We start from the raw sequence: 18910 nt of genomic DNA, 5'->3' as shown, positions 1-18910 counted from the left end.
TCAGGACCCTTTATTTACTTAGCAAAAGGAATATTACTTATTAATGGCTGATTAATAAAGAATCACCAAATATCAGTGGCATCTAACAATTCAATTTTCTTTTTTATGCATCTGTGGTCAGCTGTAAGTGGGCTTTTTTGACTACTTTTGGTTGTCACTTTTGGCCTACTGTGAGTTTTACTTCTGTAATCCATGTTGGAGAAGCAACTTGGAAGCTACTTGGAAGAAATTTTCTTTGCAATGACAAGTGACCGAAGAGATTATATTTTCTAAGAGTTGTGCATACTGACTGCAGACATACATTTTGAGCACCTATTTGCATTATACCTGCTAATATCCCATTGTCCAAATTAACTTTGTGTGACTTTTGTAGGCCAAATTCAAGGATGGGGAGATGCATATGGAGCTGCATATACTCTGCCTATGGAGACAGAAAAATGCAATTTTTAAATTAATTATGAATATATCACAAGTATGCAGATAGAACTTAACCAACCACAATAGGTGAAAATATTTAGATCTCATAATTATAAAAGTATTCTACCTTCTATTATACTTATCCAACTTTATACAATTAAATCAGACAAATATAAAAAAAATCAAGTTTCTACTAAAGTTTCTAATGAGACTTCCTTCTCACTCTGGCACTGGTACTTGCTGTCAAAGGATACATGAGATATAGAAAAGTGAAAGAAAAGACAGAAGAAAGTCTTCAACAAGCAAGTTAGTTAAGCAGAGATTCAAAGGAATAAAAATACAAAGGTTTTCAAATAGTATCTAATTTCTCCTTTAGTCTCACTTCCCAAACAACTCAGTCCAAAACTGTTAAAGATCGAATGGCAGAGGCTTTGTAGGAGCACCAGTGTAGGGGAAGAATGTCTGTGTGGGAGAGGAAGACCATATGTTAAGATTGCTTTTGAGAATATTCCATCCTGGCTTTTTATTTCTATTTTCCTTACTATTTCTTATCCATGTTATTTGACTTGATGACAATATATTTCCTGATAAACCTGTTTGTTGCACCTTATCATTTCATACATTTTCTGATTCATCATTTTGCTTTTTGCTTTAATGTTATTCTTTCTCTGTGTGTTTATCTAGTCTATATGGAAGCCTAGGTGACCCCTACTTTAGGAAGTCCCATGATATCTGAATATATTCGCAAAGATGGAATTTTTTGTTGTTGTTGTTGTTCTCAGTGTTCTGAATGTAAACAGCCAACCTCATGATGTGAAAACCTCATAATATGAGACCATATTAAATCCTCCTATGAAAATATTTCATTAATTTAGCTAGTATCTGTCCTACAAGGCAACTCAATTGGAGGATGATTATGTAGGCTGCTGGCCAGATTAAGAGGTGACTGTTTTTAGGTCCAACAATGTTTCCTAGTCTAATCATTAAGTTATAGTAAAATAACTTGGTACAAATTGCATTATCCATTCATAAAGAATCCCTCATGAGAGGGCTAGCCATGCCAGACAGTCCAAAGCTTCTAAAGTAGACAGAGTAAACTATCAGGTATTTTCACTTCAGAACCTTAACATATAGACACTCCATCATACAATTCTCTAAGACTGAACTATTCCCTATTTCTGCTATTCCCTCATGACTCTTTCTGTACATATTTTACATGAGAGAGAAATCACAGCTATACCTCTCTTGAATGTATTAGTTTAAACTCATCCTTTGTCTTTTATTTTTAGTATATGCCCTAAATATACTTGAACTATTAAACATGAAGACACATTAATATGTGAGAACAAAAAATAGTTACCTTTGACCATAGGTCATACAAAGAGATTATAAGTTTATTATTTAAAGGTACTTGATACTGATAACAGAACTTTATTATATTCTAATTTTAGAGGAGTATAGGAAAAGTACTGAAGAGGATATGCAAGGATGTTAATTTCAACTTGGTTTCTGTCTCCAAAGAATCATTGTTTTAGGGTTTAGGGGCATTTTAAGCCTTTTTGTCCAATTTTGTAAGTTTTATAATAAGGATCAAATAGGATAAGTCATTTACCCTAGAGTAGTAAGTTCATTGTCTTGAATTCCAGACTTTATACTACACTACTTGTGTCATTAAATAGTTGCATTTTTTCTTTTTTTTTTTTAGTTGCATTTTTTCATATGGTTCATAATTCCTGATCTTTAGCTTATAAGATAAAATTAAATTAATTTTGATTGTGTTCTTAAAATATATGATTCTATGACATTAATTTGTTTACCTAATACTTCTCTAGGCCCCCACTGGACATATTTTCATTTGGAATATCCTTTAATTCCTTTCTACTCATATGGAGAATAAAATAACTTTAAAGTACACTGAAAACAGCCTAGAATCCATCCCAACATAGCTGGTATTGCTCTACTGCCAGTCTTCTACATGACACTTACGGAGATTTGCTGTACTTGAAATCTTCGAAGAGTGCATAAAGCACATCACTGCTTAAAGTTTTATATAAATAAATCCTTATTGATTTTGCTGTGTAATAGAGTACCTCATTTGTGTCTTTGGTTGCTTTATTTATTCCTTTCCCCTTTATCAATTTTCTGAGAGAAAAACATTTCCAATCTGGGCTGGAAATCTCTCCAGTTACATGCCTAATCCCTATCACTTTTCTTTAGGTTCACTATAATATTCTTACATTTGTCTTACCAAATATCATTCATAACACCTAGAATATAGTAGCTTTTGGAGTAGTTGTTGAATAAATTCATGTTTTAGAGGATTTTTATCTTAATAGTTTGAAGTGAAGCAAGTAGCAATCTCAATTCTCCCACATATTCACCATTATCCTCATATTAGTAAGACCAAACATTTATTTTTTTATAATTTTTTGAGACCAGGGATTTTAAACTGTAATAAAGTTTTCTAGCACACCAAAATAAAACTGTCTCTTAAATTGTCTCCCTCACATCCTTAGTAGCTCTAGAATTTATATACAGGAAGAGCTTAATGGTAGAACTCTGTGTGCTCAAGGAAAATGATAAGGTAAGGGTGGGCTGGAGGTTTACTTTAGAAATAGGTTTTCTATAGCAACAGTGACAGATGACTCAGAAAAATGCAGATATCTGAGGAAATGACAGGAGAAAATATGATGTTGGGAAACAAAAGGTAATATTTTAGGAGAAATAATTTCACAGAGACAGAGAGACATTAGAAGTCTTGTTTTAACAAAAGAAATTAGTTTCTTCCATCTTGGAAAAATATGAGGCAGGCCTAATTCTAAACTTTGGAAGGTTTACACAAGACTACAAAAAGAGGGCAGCTCCTGTGGCCCAGCGGTCTACTGCCTTCAGCCCAGGGCGTCATCCTGAAGACCTGGGATCTAGTCGCACATCCGGCCCCCTGCATGGAATCTGCTTCTCCCTCTGCCTGTGTCTCTGCCTCTCTCTCTCTCTCTCTCTCTGTGTGTGTGTGTGTGTGTCTCATAAATAAATAAATAAATAAATAAATAAATAAATAAATAAATAAAATATTTAAAAAAGACTACAAAAAGAGATTCACATATCACATATCCAGATATATGAATGTACAAATGTTATAAATATATAAATGTTATATAGTATTAAATATGTTCTATTCTTGTCCCTTGATAAAGTTACCTGACATTTTATGTAATAGTATGTTACCTAGATTTATTTACTGAACCCTTCTATTTTCATGGAAACAGGGAAGGCATAACCATTTCCTAACCCTGGCCTATACTCTGTCTTACGTTGTCCCATAGGAATCTCACACCCATGTATGAGGACATAGCCCACATAAACTCCATCCAAACCTCCACTATTTGAGCGTCAAGGGTACCCAGATGAGCTTTAATTATGAACTTTGGGAAGGTAAATCTGTGGAAGACAACTGAGAAGATGTTAGGCATTGAGCTGAAATAAAATGAAAATATTGGGAATATTCTCTTGCCCATATCCAAACAGTGGAAGAGCTAGAAATTATAGATTAAGAAGTTTAGAGGGCAGCCCAGGTATCTCAGCGGTTTAGCGCCACCTTCAGCCCAGGGAGTAATCCTGGAGTCCCGGGATCGAGTCCCACGTCGGGCTCCGGCACGGAGCCTGCTTCTCCCTCTGCCTGTGTCTCTGCCTCTCTCTCTCTCTCTCTCTCTCTCTCTCTCTGTGTGTCTCATGAATAAATAAATAAAATCTTAAAAAAAAAAGCTTAGATATTCTGGTCAAGATACAACCTGATTCGGAGAGACGAATGTGCAAATGTTAACGCATTCAGTATAATTTGGGAAAAATCATTTTTTGTGACTTTAATATACAAGTAAGTTGATACCACATATGAGGTGCTCCTGATTATGTCATTTTTTCCTCATATTTTTATCAATCAACGATCACACTTATTTTGAATTAAATATAAGTGATGACTATTAAATAATTTTCTGAAATAATATATCTGAAGTGTTGCAATAAAATCATCTTGATTGCCTATAAATGTCCAGTTAAAAAGTTATTCTTATTTTATTAAAAAATCCTTAAAATAAGGTTAAGTATCATTAAATATTTTCCATTTTTATGGGAATATAGTTAACTTTTAAGCTCTAAAAATACACATTAATTTAAAAACTTTACATAGAAAAGCCACTGTTGTAGATGCATCCACAAGATACATCGTGACAAGTTATAATGCAAACACAAATTCTTGGTTCATTTTTTTATACATTTGTATAGATAATAGCACAGCATGAAGAATCAGAGTTGAATTCCTATCTACAAGTGGACACATTATATCTGTGTGATATTGGGCAAGTATCAATAACAATACATCAATAACAATACATCAATAACAAGGATAACAAAGGATCAGAGAAAATCTCTAGAATCTATATGAGTCTATATATGAGATTGTTAACTAGTTTTCACAGTCCATTTTCTTCTTCTCTATACATTTGTTCCAAAGGACATGATTAGACTATATTTAATATGCCGCACCCATCAGAATAAACAGAGAGCCCCCTGTGAGAAACAACATAGCTTGGACACTGGCTGCCTAACTTGCTTACATCAAGCCCCATGCTCCCTGTGCTCTGGTAGGACTGCCCTTCTTGGTCCAGCCTATCTCAGTCCCCACCATGACAGGCCTCTCCCCTAGAAAACCAACACAAACCACTGTCCACCACACCACATATCTTGATCAGAGAGTTCCACAGGGCCTCAGTTCTGATGAAGTTGATGTCAGGTCTCATTTCACTAGTGTACCTAGTTAAAACTCACCACATTCAGGCCAGGGACCAAACACTATCCACAGTAGACAAGTAGAACCTCTGCAGGTGACTGGCCTGAATGACAGAGAAGCCACAATACAACAGCAGAGCAAAGGGAGCACACACCAGAGACACTCCCTGAAGTGCCAGGTCCTGGGTACTACATGACTTAATCATAATATCATTACTGTCAGGAGCAGGAGCTATAACTGGCTTTTCTAACACAGAGAAGGCAGAGACTTAGACAAAATGCTGACAGAGGAATGTATCCCAAGTGAAAGAATAAGATAAGACCACAGACAGAGATCTACGTAAAACAGATTTAAGTAACATAACTGATGGAGAATTAAAGCAAGAATCATAAGGATATTCACTGGGCTTGAGAAAAGAAGCTATCAATAAGACCCTTACTACACAGATAAAAGAGTTATAATTGATCAGAGATGAAGAATACAACCAACAAGATTGGTAACAGGCTTGATGTAATGAACAACAGGCTAGAAGAAGCAGGGGAATTAATTCATAACCTAGAAGAGAAAATAATGGAAAACAATGAAGTTGCACAAAATAAATAAATAAATAAAGACTCATGTAACATGAGAATACACTAAGGGAACTCAGTGACTGCATCAAGCATAATAACATTAGTATTATAGGAGTCTCAGAAGAAGAAAGAGAAGTGAACAGAAAATTTACCTGAAGAAATAATACCTAAAAGCTTGTAGTTAATTATTGTAATTAAATTTATAAAATATAGTTATTAAGAAAAAATCTTAAGCAGAAAGATAAAAGTCAGTAATTTATAAGTATATAAGTTGAGAAACATCCATGACCAGCAGGATGTTTCTCAACAGAAAGTTGGCAAGCCAGTAGAGAGTGACATGATATATTCAATGTGCTGAATAGGAAAAATATGCAGCCAACTATGCACTATCCAGCGAGGCAATCATTCAGAATAGGAGAGATAAAGAGTTTCCCAGACAAACAAAGCTAAAGGAACTCATGACCACTAATCTAACCCTGCAAGAAATAGTAAAGAGGACTCTGAGTACAAAGTAAAGACCAAAAGTGACAAGGATAACAAAGGATCAGAGAAAATCTCTAGAAACAACAACAAAACAAGTAATTAAATGGCTATATATATATATATATATATATATATATATATAATTACTTTGAATGTAAATAGACTAAACTCACCAATCAAAAGATGTGTTAGAATAGATTTTAAAAATGAGACCCATCTATGTGCTGCCTATAAGAGACTCATTGTAGACCTAAAGACACCTGAAGATTGAAATTAAGGGGGAAAGAGAACCATTTATCATACAAATAGTTGTCAAATAAAAGCTGGAGTAACAATTCTTATGTTGGACAAACTAGACTTTAAAACAAAGACTAACAAGAGATAAAAAAGGGTATTATATAATCATAAAGAGAACAATCCAATAAGAAGATACAACAATTTTAAATATTTATGCACCCAACATGGGAACACCCAAATATTTAAAACCATCAATAACAAACATGAAGGAATGTTGACAATAACATAATAATGGTAGGAGGACTTCAACAGCCCACTTACACCAATGGACATGTCATTTAAACAGAAAAGCAAGAAGGAAACATTGGCTTTGAATGACAAATTGAATCACAACAACTTACAGATGTATTCAGAACATTCCATCCTAAAAAAAAAAAAAAAAAAAAAAAAAAGGTACAATGCACATTCTTTTCAAGGGCACATGAAACATTCTCCAGAATAGATCACATATTAGGTCACAAAACAGGCCTCAACAAATACAAAAAGACTGAGATCATACCACAAAGCTGACCACACAGCTATAGAACTATAAGTTAACCACAAGAAAAAAAATTCGAAAGACCACCAAATACGGAGATGAAACAACATGCTACTACAAGAAGGAAGTATATAGCAATACAGGCCTGCCTCAAGAAGCAAGAAAACTTTCAAATACATAACCTAACTATACACCTAAAGGAACTAGAAAAAGAACAACAAATGAAGTCTAAAGCTAGCAAAAAGAAGGAAATCATAAAGATTAGAGCAGAAATAACATAAAAACTAAAAACAAACAAACCAAACAACAACAAAAACAAAACCAATGAAATCAGGAAATCGTTCTTAGAAAAAAATAATATTTCATGCTCATGAATTGAAAGAGTTAATAAGATTAAAATGTCCAATACAAAGTCAAAGCAATCTACACATTTAATGCAATTCCTATCAAAATACCACCAGCATTTTTCACAGAGCTACAACAAACCATTCTAAAATTTAGACCCACAAAAGACCCTGAAATACCCAAAGTAATCTTGAAAAAAAAAAAAAAAAAAGAAAGAAAAGAAAAACTGTAGGCCTCACAATTCTGGACTTCAAGTTATACTACAAATCAATATGGCACAAAATAGACACATAGGTCAACAGAACAGAATAGAAAACCAAGAAAGGAATCCACAACTATATGGTCAATTAATCTTTGATAACCCAGGAAAGTATATCCAATGTGAAAAGACAGTCTCTTCAATAAATGGTGCTGGGAGACTTGGACAGCAACATGCAGAAGAATGAAACTGCATCACTGTCTTATACACACAAATAAATTCAAAATGGATGAAAGACCTAAATGTGAGGTGGGAAATCCTCAAAATCTTAAAGGGGAACATAGGCAGTAATCTTTTTGACATAGGCCATAGCAACTCTTTGTAGATATGCATCCTGAGGCAAGCAAGGGAAGTGAAAGCAAAAATGAACTATTGGCACTTCATCAAAATAAAAAGCTCCTGAATAGTGAAGGAAACAATAAAAAAAAAAAAAAAAAAAAAAAAAAAAAAAAAAAAAAAAAAAAAAAAAAACTAAATGGAAACCTATAGAAAGGGAAAAGATATTTGCAAATGACATCTGACAAAAGGGTACTTATCCAAAATCTACAAAAAGTTAATCAAATCCAATACTCAAAAAATGAACAATCTAGTTAAGAAATGATTAGAAGACACATATAGACATTTTTCCAAAGAAGACATCCAGATGGCTGGGAGACATATGAAAAGATCCTCAGGGAAATACAAATCAAAACTGCAATGACATGCTACCTCACACCGTCAGAATGCCTAATATTAATAACACAGGAAACAACAGATTTTGGTAAAGGTGTGGAGAAAGGGGAACCCTCTTAAACTGTTGGTAGGGATGCAAACTGGTGCAGCAACTCTGGAAAACAGTATGGAGGCTACTGAAAAAGTTACAAATGGAACTACCCTATGATCTAGCAATTGCACTACTAGGTATTTACCCAAAGGATACAAAAATACTGATTTTAATGGATACATGCATCCCTGATTTTTATAGCAGGATTATCAACAAATAGTGAAATTATTGATAAAGAAGAGGTGGTGTATATATATATATATATATATATATATATATATATATATATATAATATTACTCAGCCACCAAAAAGAATGAAATCTTACCATTTGTACTGATGTGGATGGAGCTAGAAAATATTATGCTAGGTGAAATAAGTCAGAGAAAGACATATACTATATGATTTCACTTATATGTGGAATTTAGGAAACAAAACAGAAGATATGAAAAAAAAAAAAAAAGACAGAGAGAGAGGCAAACCAGGAAACAGACTCATCTGTCTTCAGCTTGGGTCATGATCTCAGGGCCATGGGATCCAGCCCCACCTGGGGCTCCCTACTCGGTGGATAGTCTGCTTCACTCTCTCCCTCTGCCCTTCCCCCTGCCAGATTGTGCTCTCTCTCTCTCTCTCTCTCTCTCTTTCTCTCTCACCCTCTCTCAAATGGATAAATTCAATCTTTAAAAAAATAACTTTTGACACCTGCAATTGAGTATCAATTGATAGCAAGATCTGGGTCATCAATATTTACTATATTAGAATATTTCCATCAAAATAAGGAGTTTAAAGGTTTGATCTGTTGATTCTAACTGCATTGGAGAAAAGGAGGAAAGAATAGTACACTATTCTTTCAAAGAATATATTTCAAAATATTTTCTTTGAAAATATTCAAAGAAATTTACCAAATTTCTTTGCCAGAAAGCAATAATCTGAAGTACTACTTCAAAATAAGTGTGTCTATGTGTAAGGTAGGATGCTTTATAAATGCAAACTATCAATGATATTTTTTTTTCAATCACCAATGCCAGTGTCAGTATTGAATTACCCTTTTAAAATCTGTATGGAAAAGTTATTTATGAAATTTTTATTTCATAAAGAGATGACCAAAAATTGTGAAGTAAAACATCCTAAGAAGGTGGCTATCTGGCAGTTAATTAGTGAACATATTGTTTTGTTACTCTGAATTCTGTGATTTGTTGGTATTTTCAACTTAGTATATTTGTTGTGATTTCTTTTAGCATTTTAACTAAATATTATTTTTAACCACTATATATCATTGGTAATTTTGTATTCCTTTCCTTAATGTCGACCCACCAAAATTACATCATCTTCAGGCCTCCACAAAATCTGTATTTATTCCTCTCTATGCTTGGATATGAAAGAATGAGAACTAAAGAAACATGATAAAGTGTAAAATCATGCCCAAGACTAAGTTTGAAACTCATTTAGCTCATTTATTAGCTGACAAGTGATGTAACCTCTTTATGCCTGAATTCCCTCCTCTAACACTGAGAACAACAAAAATTTACCTTATCAAGCTGTTGTAAAGATTATATGAAATGATTAGGAGTGCCTAGCATATAATAATATTTTCTGGAATTTCAGGGTTAAATTTTAACAGGAATTCTCTGCAGCATATTTATTACTGTGAACTAGGATATATTTTAGAAATCTCTCTTATATATTAAATGTCTAACAAAGGAAGTAATAAAAAGAGAGAATATAAAGATAATACAGTATTTTTTTCTGGAGTTCTGAGAAATCTGAAAAGAGATATTATGCACTGTTTTCCACATTTGCTTGCATGTTCTTACAGCCAGTAGAAATCCTCAGAAGATAGGATTGAATTTCAAATATTTTGGTGGAAAAATGCAAACAATTAACTTCAAATGACAATAGAATGCACTAAGACATCAATGCTACATTCTATTTTGTTAAATACAGTTATTGTTACATATTTTTTATTTTAATTGCGTACCATGCCTGAGATTACCTTCAATGTTCATGTCTCTGTTCTAGCATAATAAGTTTGCTATTTCAAATACTGATATTACATGGAATTAAAATCATATATTGGAACTGGGCAATAGCATTGAGATGTAGGCAATACATTAAGATACAAAATAATCTTATTTTGAATAATCACAAACAAATTATGAATTGTTTTTTAGAGTAGGAAAAGGTGGACTTTAAGGGAAAAATGTTAAAACTATACAAATAAATAATTCAACTGACCTTCTAATTTTTTTCAAATTTGTTTATGTGTTTGTTTTAGGCAGCGAGGGAAAAGAGCCTGATGTGGGGCTTGATCTCACCACCCTGAAAACACGACACTGACATCACTACCTGAACCGAAACTAAGAGTCAAAAGCTTAACCAACTATATCACCCAGGCACCCCAATGCTCTAATTTTGGAATATATATTATTCTTAAAAGTTTACTTCAAATAAATTGAAAGCTATTACATAAAACTAGATTACTATCTCAATGACATTAATTGAGCAAATTAGAACAACTTGATTATTGATATAAAAGTATCAGATTTATAATTCACAAAAGTGTTATCTTCAAAACTGTATTTTTATTCTAGATACTTTTACAAACAGTATGATTGTAATATTTTTTAAAGATTTAATTATTTGATTGAGAGAGAGCAAAAGCAGGGGTAGAGACAGAGGGAGAAGGAGAAGCAGACTCCCTTTGAGCAGGGAGTCCCATGTGGGGCTCAATCTCAGGCCCCTGGGATCATGACCTGATTCAAAGTCAGACACAACCAACTGAGCCACCAAGGCTCCCCTGAATTATAATATTATAAAAATAATGTTAATAAATAAGCAAAAATTAGCTAAGATATAAAAATTAAGGTCAATTGATATTTTGATTAAATATATATCTTTCTTTTTATAGAAATATTTTCTGGAGAGTAGAACCCCTAAATATGCAAGACTCCTAAATCTGATATGACACAATGTGCCCTCAGGATTGGAATTCTAGTCATCCTTTGTAATGGCCCTCTTCCCATTACTTTATTGCCTTTCTTTAACTAGAAACTAATTATTTGAGAAACATGCCAATATTGATAAAACATAATTTCACAGTGTAAAATTAATTCTAATATTTTATTCTGGACTGCATTTATTTACAATAATTTTCAAAATTTTACTCCTTATCAAAATTCTTTATATAAAATTAAACATATGGAAAATGTAAAATTTGTAAAATATAAAATTCCATATATATGTATGATGTATGTGTGTATATATGTGTAAATATCCCATATATATATATATTTCTGCACCATACGATATTTGAATAACATTTTTTTAAATTCCCAGAATATCCATGATATGTTTACAATGAATGTAACTTGAACTATCATTCCTTTTTTTCTCAATGGAAAAATAAGAAGAAATAAAAACTAAATCTTTTTCTCTTTTGACATAATAAAAATGGAAATATATTGCTATCTCTAATACACTCGGATAAGATTAAATGTTCTTTAGAAAGCATCTATAATAGTTTCTTGCAACCAGTGTTTTTGTGTAAAATTAAAATCATCATCAAGTTTACAAACGTCATTGTCATTTCATTACACTTTCTTTCAGCTTTGGATTAAAATTGTAGAGTTGATGGCAAGTGTGAGGCTTTAAGACAATTTTTGCAGAAAAATGTCTTTCATTTGTTAATTATCATAAATTCTCAAATAAAGATCTAATGAACTTAAATTACTTTGTAACTAAAATCCTTATAATAATAACTTTGTTATATTGTTCTTTTTTAAAGATCACTGAAAAATTCTGGCTCATAGTTTTCCTTTTCGTACTTTAATTTCCGATGTTAGAGATGTAATTTATATGCCCAAACTGACAATGTATGTGATTTATATCCTTTCTAAAATTACTTATCATGTATTACCTCAATAATTTGGTATAATTACGCATATTCTAAGTGTTCTATGATGCAGAAAATAATTTTAAATATACTTACAGAAATTATCAGTAATGTTGGGAAAGCAACTATTTATAAATAATACTAGATTTTTAGTTTGTTTAGAATTTTTTAACCATCAAATCATAAGTTATAAGTTTTATTTCACTGTTTTTTTTCTTCCCTTAGCTTTTTCTTTCTTTTATCAAAGCTATTTTTAGCACTACTGTGTGACCAGCACTCTGACATACATTCTTTGTCCTCCATCTATTCACAATCATGGGATGGACAAATGTATAAAATAATCAGGATTCATACATAAATCCATAAAGCATAATTAGAACAGGATCTAATTACAAGTCTGTAAATGATGTGCCTCTCTTTTTTTTTAGATATAAAGACGGGGCACGAATAATATTGCAGTGAATTTGGAATGATAAGCAGTATCTTATGCATGGGAGAATGGCATCTAGAACTAGGTATACACATGAAAATTGCAAAGCTTCATATGGAAATTATAAAGATCAAATGTCAAATAAATATAAAAATACTGTATTCCTTGCATCTTCATGATATGATTAGGAGGAATGATTATAGCTAATTAATATTGAATTTACCCACTTAACCTTCCTGTTTTCATTTTGCCCATTTGACATCTGCATGTAGTTATTCACAAATTTGTCACTTTCCAAGGCTGAATCCAACCTGGCACACTTTGACCAACCTCATGGTGTGACTGCACAATAACAGAAGGGATAAAAAGAAGGAGAAACATTCAGTATATTTTGTAGAGGATTCATGCTTTTGGTAATATTTAATAAAGCAGATTGTTAATCTTTCTCTGAGCACTGAAATAAAATTGAAGGAAAGACTGTTTTATTGAAAGGAGATAGCAAGTTTTGTCATCAAGGAGTCCTAAGTTTGTACCAAGGCTTTTTCCTAGCTACTTTCCAATTTTGCTACTTTGGATAAGTTTTGAAACAGCAGGATTCTGATTTTTCTTTATGGAATTAAGAAAGCAACTCACACAACTGTTGAGAGTATTATATGAGATATCATTATAATAACTAAAACTGATATGAGAAATGAATGATTCTAAATGTTGTATATAGTGCAGGACATATTCTAGGCATCCAACATATTTTTATTGCACTTTATTTCCTAACATATATTAGAAAAAAAATCAACATTATCAATGTAAAAATATTAGAAAAAATGAATGAAAAAAAAAAAAAAGAAAAAATGAATGAAAAAAGTTCACTGTTTTTGTGGCAGAATAATGCCACACTTAACTGTTTTACTTTATTTTTTGAGAGAGAGAGAGAGTAGGGGAGGGAGACAGGGAGACAGAGAGGGAGGGAGGGAAATAATCTTACGCAGCTCCACACCCAGTGAGGAGTCCTTTACAGGGCTGGATCTCAGGATTCTGAGATCATGACCTGAGGAGAAATCAAGAATTGAACACTTAACCAACTGAGTCGTTCAGGCACCCAATGATTAACTTTTTGTTCAGATAGTCTGGTATTCCCTCAGGCATTCTTTGGTCTAAAATATCTGCACTGTATATCATTGCTCCCCTCAGCTCCTGTTTTTGCATGAATGTCAAGATGGAAAAGAACAAAAAAAGAGAGAGAGGTAAATCAAGAAACATATTCTTAACTATCAAAAACAAACTGGTGGTTACCAGAGGGGAGGAAGGTGGAAGGATGGATTAAATAGATGAAGAAGATTAAGGAGTGAATTTCCTGTGAGGAGCTCCTGGTCTTATATGGAAATGTTGAATCACTATACTGTACCCCTGAAACAAATATAACACTGTATGTTAACTAACTGGAATTTAAATTAAAACTTAAAAAGAAAGATAGAAAGAACAGTATATCTCTAATATGTGCCTGTGATTTTATTACTTATTTGAATTTATATGTATTTAAGTCAAATTAGGTATTCAAACATATTGAAATTATCTGAAAATCTTAGTCTTTTTTTTTTCTGGTATTGATTCTAAAGCTTAATGTGGCTAAATGATCCGTGGAAATGGCATATTTGCCACAAAAATATTACTATACTAAATACCAACATCTTAAATACCTTATGGCAAGCCTCAAAGAAAGGTAACATAAACTGTTTTTAAAAAGGCATAATTAAATATAATGTTAATACAAGCATTCAAGGAGCTTTTAATCTTTTCTTAAGGAAAAGAATAGCCTAGATAGAGGAAAATTTATTTGATTTTCAAAAATAATTGTGTAAGTATGCTTACATAATGCATCCATTATCACTGTCGAGGGTAGAAGGAAGATTGGACCATCATTTTGATATTTCTCACACCTTATTTTGTAGGAAATCAGAGTTTACAAAATATAATGATTAATCATATTTAAATATTGTTTTCATAAACAATCATGGTAATGATAGTTGACATTTATTTGTCACTTGTAATATACCTAACTCTAGGCTAAACATTTTACATGACTTATCTCAGTTAACTCTGCCAAATAGTGGGAGGCAAATCTCTAGTATTATGCTTATTTTATACAATAGGAAACTGAAAAGTAATTGTCTTAACTAAGATGGCTAATAAAGATTTGCAATTCAAAAAAGATAGTATAGAAAAGTTTAATTGGAGAATTTCTTAGCTGTGTTATGTATTAACAATTGACATTCTGACTTTGTATAGAAAGAAAAGAACCAGTTTTGTAGACAAATAAATATATGAATGGGCCCAATTTACACGTGCTTGTTTATCCTACAATATTCCAAACTGGTTTCTTGACCTCATGATTTCGTAAAACCAACTTGGCAATAAGCATATTCTTTTCCTGTTAATTTTATATATTAACTGATTTGCAATGCAGAGTCATATTAACTGATTTGCAATGCAGAGTCATTCAATCATGTAAAAGTATTTACTGTATATTTTAAATTAAATACTGACAAAATCCCTTCCTCTATGAGAACAGTATGCTGTTTGAAGTGGACTAGATGAAGTGGTGCTAATTAAGCCTCTGGCATTCACCGTCACTTCACTGTTTTTCACTTATCCAAACAACGTTCTGCAAAGGGAATTGAGTATTTTAAGATTGATGAGTAGAAGTATCATTCAAAAGCATGAGCATTTCATTACAATGAAATTTTAATATAAATTTTAAGTTACCATCATTAATCAGACTATTTTACAAGGTTTTGCCCTTTTTTGTGCAAAAGCATAAATAGATTTTAAACAGAGTAGTAACTCATTAAGCTAAAACTATTACCTTTGTAAAAAGAGAGGCAAAAGTTATTTGTAAAGTAATAGCCTATGTTCTTACTTTTAGGATTGTATAACATTAGAAAGAGAGCACATGAGACTCTTTACCCATGTATGGGTGTGTTTAGTATATACACAGCATAGAGATCCTATAAACTATTTAAACAGTAAGTAGTATGGCCAACTATGCACGTTATAGATTTAACACAGAGAAGTTATTTTCAGACTGTGACAAAATTATTTTAGATATAATGGAAACCTCTTGGAAAATGACATGATACTGAAAATGAAGTTTTCGTAGCTTTATTGTCTGGTGTGTGATTTTAAATTAGCTAATTAGTGAGATCTTTTAACTATTGGTTCTGAACCAAATGAAAATAGATAAAGGAGTCCAGAGTAGTAGATCAGATGCAGAGATGCACAAAATATATCTTCTTATAAATGAGCATAAAGCATCCCTCTTGTCTTTGCCCTGCAGGGCATAGGATTTTGAAAGTCAAGCCTGGGCTGTGTTTCAGCCCTTAGCGCACCTAAATAAGATGCTTGGTGTAGGGTAAAGTGGCACAAAATATGTGACTGCCCTGCTTTGTCCTAAGGCCAACATGGGCCTTCTACTATTCTCTACCCCTTGATAAATGAACTTTTGATACTACAACTGTCACAAAAAGAGCAGTTAGGAAAATGCAAGCTTTCCCAGCAGTGTAGAGAAGCCAGTACCACTGAAAGCAAGAGTGGAGATAATAACAAATTCTGTTTTAGGAAGGCAGATCCTAGTGAATGAAATAGAGGAGTCTGAAACCCAGAGGTCAATGTATTTCAGGTTTACTACAGTTACAAACATTTCTCTAACCTGAGGAGGATGTGGAGAAAAGTTAAGGTAGGTTACAATCTTTCAATATTGTTCCTTAAAGGGAAGTGAAACTAATTATTCCTCTGTGGAAAACAAAAACAAAAACAAAACCCAATAAAACACTTAAGTATCCCTCTACCAGGAATAAGAACATGGAAATAGAGAATGAAAAAATTTGCCTTAAAAAATGGTTAAAATTTCAAGTATATATCTTTTAATTAAATAGAAGAAATGTATTATCATCACTACTATAGATAATTAGTTTAAAATAAGCTATCTGGGGATGCCTGGGTGGTTCAGTCAGTTAAGCATCTGCCTTCAGCTCAAGTCATGATCTTGGGATCATGGTATTGAGCCCCTCTCACCAGCTCAGCAGAGAATCTGCTTCTCCCTCTCCTTTTGCCTAGTCCCAGTTCATACTCTCTCTCTCTCTCTCTCAAATAAATACATAAAATCTTTAAAGAATAAAAATAAATAAATAAGTTATTTGAAAAAAGGATAAAGTGCCAGGATATAGTGAAGCACTCTATAGGTACATCATTATTGACAAATAATTTTAGAGAAAGGATAGTGACCTTTTATTGATATATGTGGTAGTTAATAAATAATTCTTAAGTATTCATTGTAAACTGCAAACTCCTAATTCTGACGTGCATTCAATAAAATTTTCTTAACATTGCATAAACATTGCATAACATTGCATAACAGTGCATAAACATTGTATTGTGTTTTTTGCTAGTCCTACGTAATTTACAGATATTATTTATGGCCTATGTTTCCAAAGAGCTTATATGCAAATATGGGGAGACAAACAAGTTGATAATTACCAGAGGATGTCTTAAGTGTTTTGTTGGAAATAAATCAGTGTAAAGGAGAATATAAGTGGAGCATTCAAGAGAGACTTGGTAGTTCAGGTAGGTTTCTAGAGGAGATGATAACTATTGTGAGTTGTGAAGACCAAGTGGAAATTAGCCAGACAAAATAAGAAGGGCTAGAAAAAGAGCTATCATGGATATATGCAGACTGAGATAGGAAAAAGCTGATAATATGAGAACATAAAGTATTTCAGAATACCTCAAGGTAAAGTGGGGAAGAGACAGTGATAAGGGATAAAGCTTGAGAGGGTAGATTTGGTATAAAAGTATATTAATTTTCTATTTATCCTGTAATAATTATCAGAAATTTAGCAGTATAAATAACACAAAGTCACTATGTCACAGTTCTATAGGTCAGAAGTTTGGGTTGACTTGACTGTTTTCTCTGCTCTGGGTTTTATGAGCCCATACCAAGGAGTTGACCTTCTGGGCTCCTATCAAGAGGTTCTGGTAAGAATCTGCTTCTAAGGTCATTCTGGTTGGCAAAATCCAGTTAATCATGATTCTGAGACTGAAATATCATTTCTTTGCTGTCTGCCACACTTTATTCCTCTATACTGCTTACATTCCTTCCCAAATTTTCCTCATCAGCAATGGAAGGTTCAGTTCCTCCAAGCTTTGAATCTAATTTTCTCCTCCTAACCCCTTTCATCTACATATCTCTCCTGTTCTCTCTTCTTCTGTTAAGAGTTCATGTAATTAGATTGGGGACACCATGATAATCCAGGATAACCTCACTATTTTAAGGTTAGCTGAATGGTAACCTATTCTCTTCACACCCATAACTAGATTAGTGTTTGACTAAATAACCAGAGGATGATCTTGGAGGGAGGGATATATTTGTTAACTGGACCAGAAGGTCATTTTTTTAAATTAACTTCATCTTAAAGGAAAATAATTCTGATAAAATATTATAGGTGCAGAAGTAACAAAACCAACTTTACATTTTAGAAAGATCACTAGGACAGCAGTGTACAGTTTGAAATATTAGGGGACAGGGACTGGAGGGCTTCAGAGAGACCAGTGAGAATGATCATTTAGTAATTAAGTTTAGAAGTGATCAGGATCATAAGACAATAAGAGCAAGAAGATATGAGAGGGGATAAATTTTAATTGCACTAACGAAGTAAAATATACTGTCCTTTGTTCGCTATTGGAAATAAGAGAATAGATTCAAGAATCACTCTCATTTTTGGTTTAAGTAACTAGATCAATAAGATTAACACTTAGCAAGTATGAAAAATACCCAGAAGAAGAACATACTTCAGTAAAAATGAAATATCGTGTTCAGATATAAAGAAAATGGGTTCATTATTTTCTTAGAAATATTGATTTTCATATGCCTACAGAATTGGACAACTTCTAATCAGTTACCAGATACATAAGTTTGAACATAAAAAGTAGATTGAACTGACTACAAAGATGTGTGAGGAATCAGTGATTGGTACTTCAGAAAATATACATCCATTGAGAATAGAAATCAAAATCATAAAGGTACCTACCTACCTGGCTCAGTAGATTGAGCACGTGACTCTTGATCTTGAGGTTGTAAATTTGAGCCTCACGTTGGGTGTAGAGATTACTTAAAAATAAAATCTTTTAAAAAATAAAAAT

General features: G+C 32.7%; 1 long non-coding RNA gene across 1 annotated transcript in view; it reads left to right on the top strand.

Moving 5' to 3' along the window:
• LOC144320066 (uncharacterized) overlaps positions 1 to 2448 on the top strand; it is a 33146-nt gene extending 30698 nt beyond the window's left edge. Inside the window, exon 3 of the long non-coding RNA XR_013385651.1 lies at positions 2250 to 2448. This is a non-coding gene — a long non-coding RNA (uncharacterized LOC144320066). The remainder of the gene's footprint in view (positions 1 to 2249) is intronic.
• The last annotated feature ends 16462 nt before the right edge of the window (positions 2449 to 18910 follow it).

This window comes from Canis aureus, chromosome 9, assembly GCF_053574225.1.
Source record: "Canis aureus isolate CA01 chromosome 9, VMU_Caureus_v.1.0, whole genome shotgun sequence".
Lineage (NCBI taxonomy): Eukaryota > Metazoa > Chordata > Mammalia > Carnivora > Canidae > Canis > Canis aureus.
Note: the sequence above shows the minus strand (reverse complement) of the source record. Positions and strands in the feature narration are given on the sequence as shown.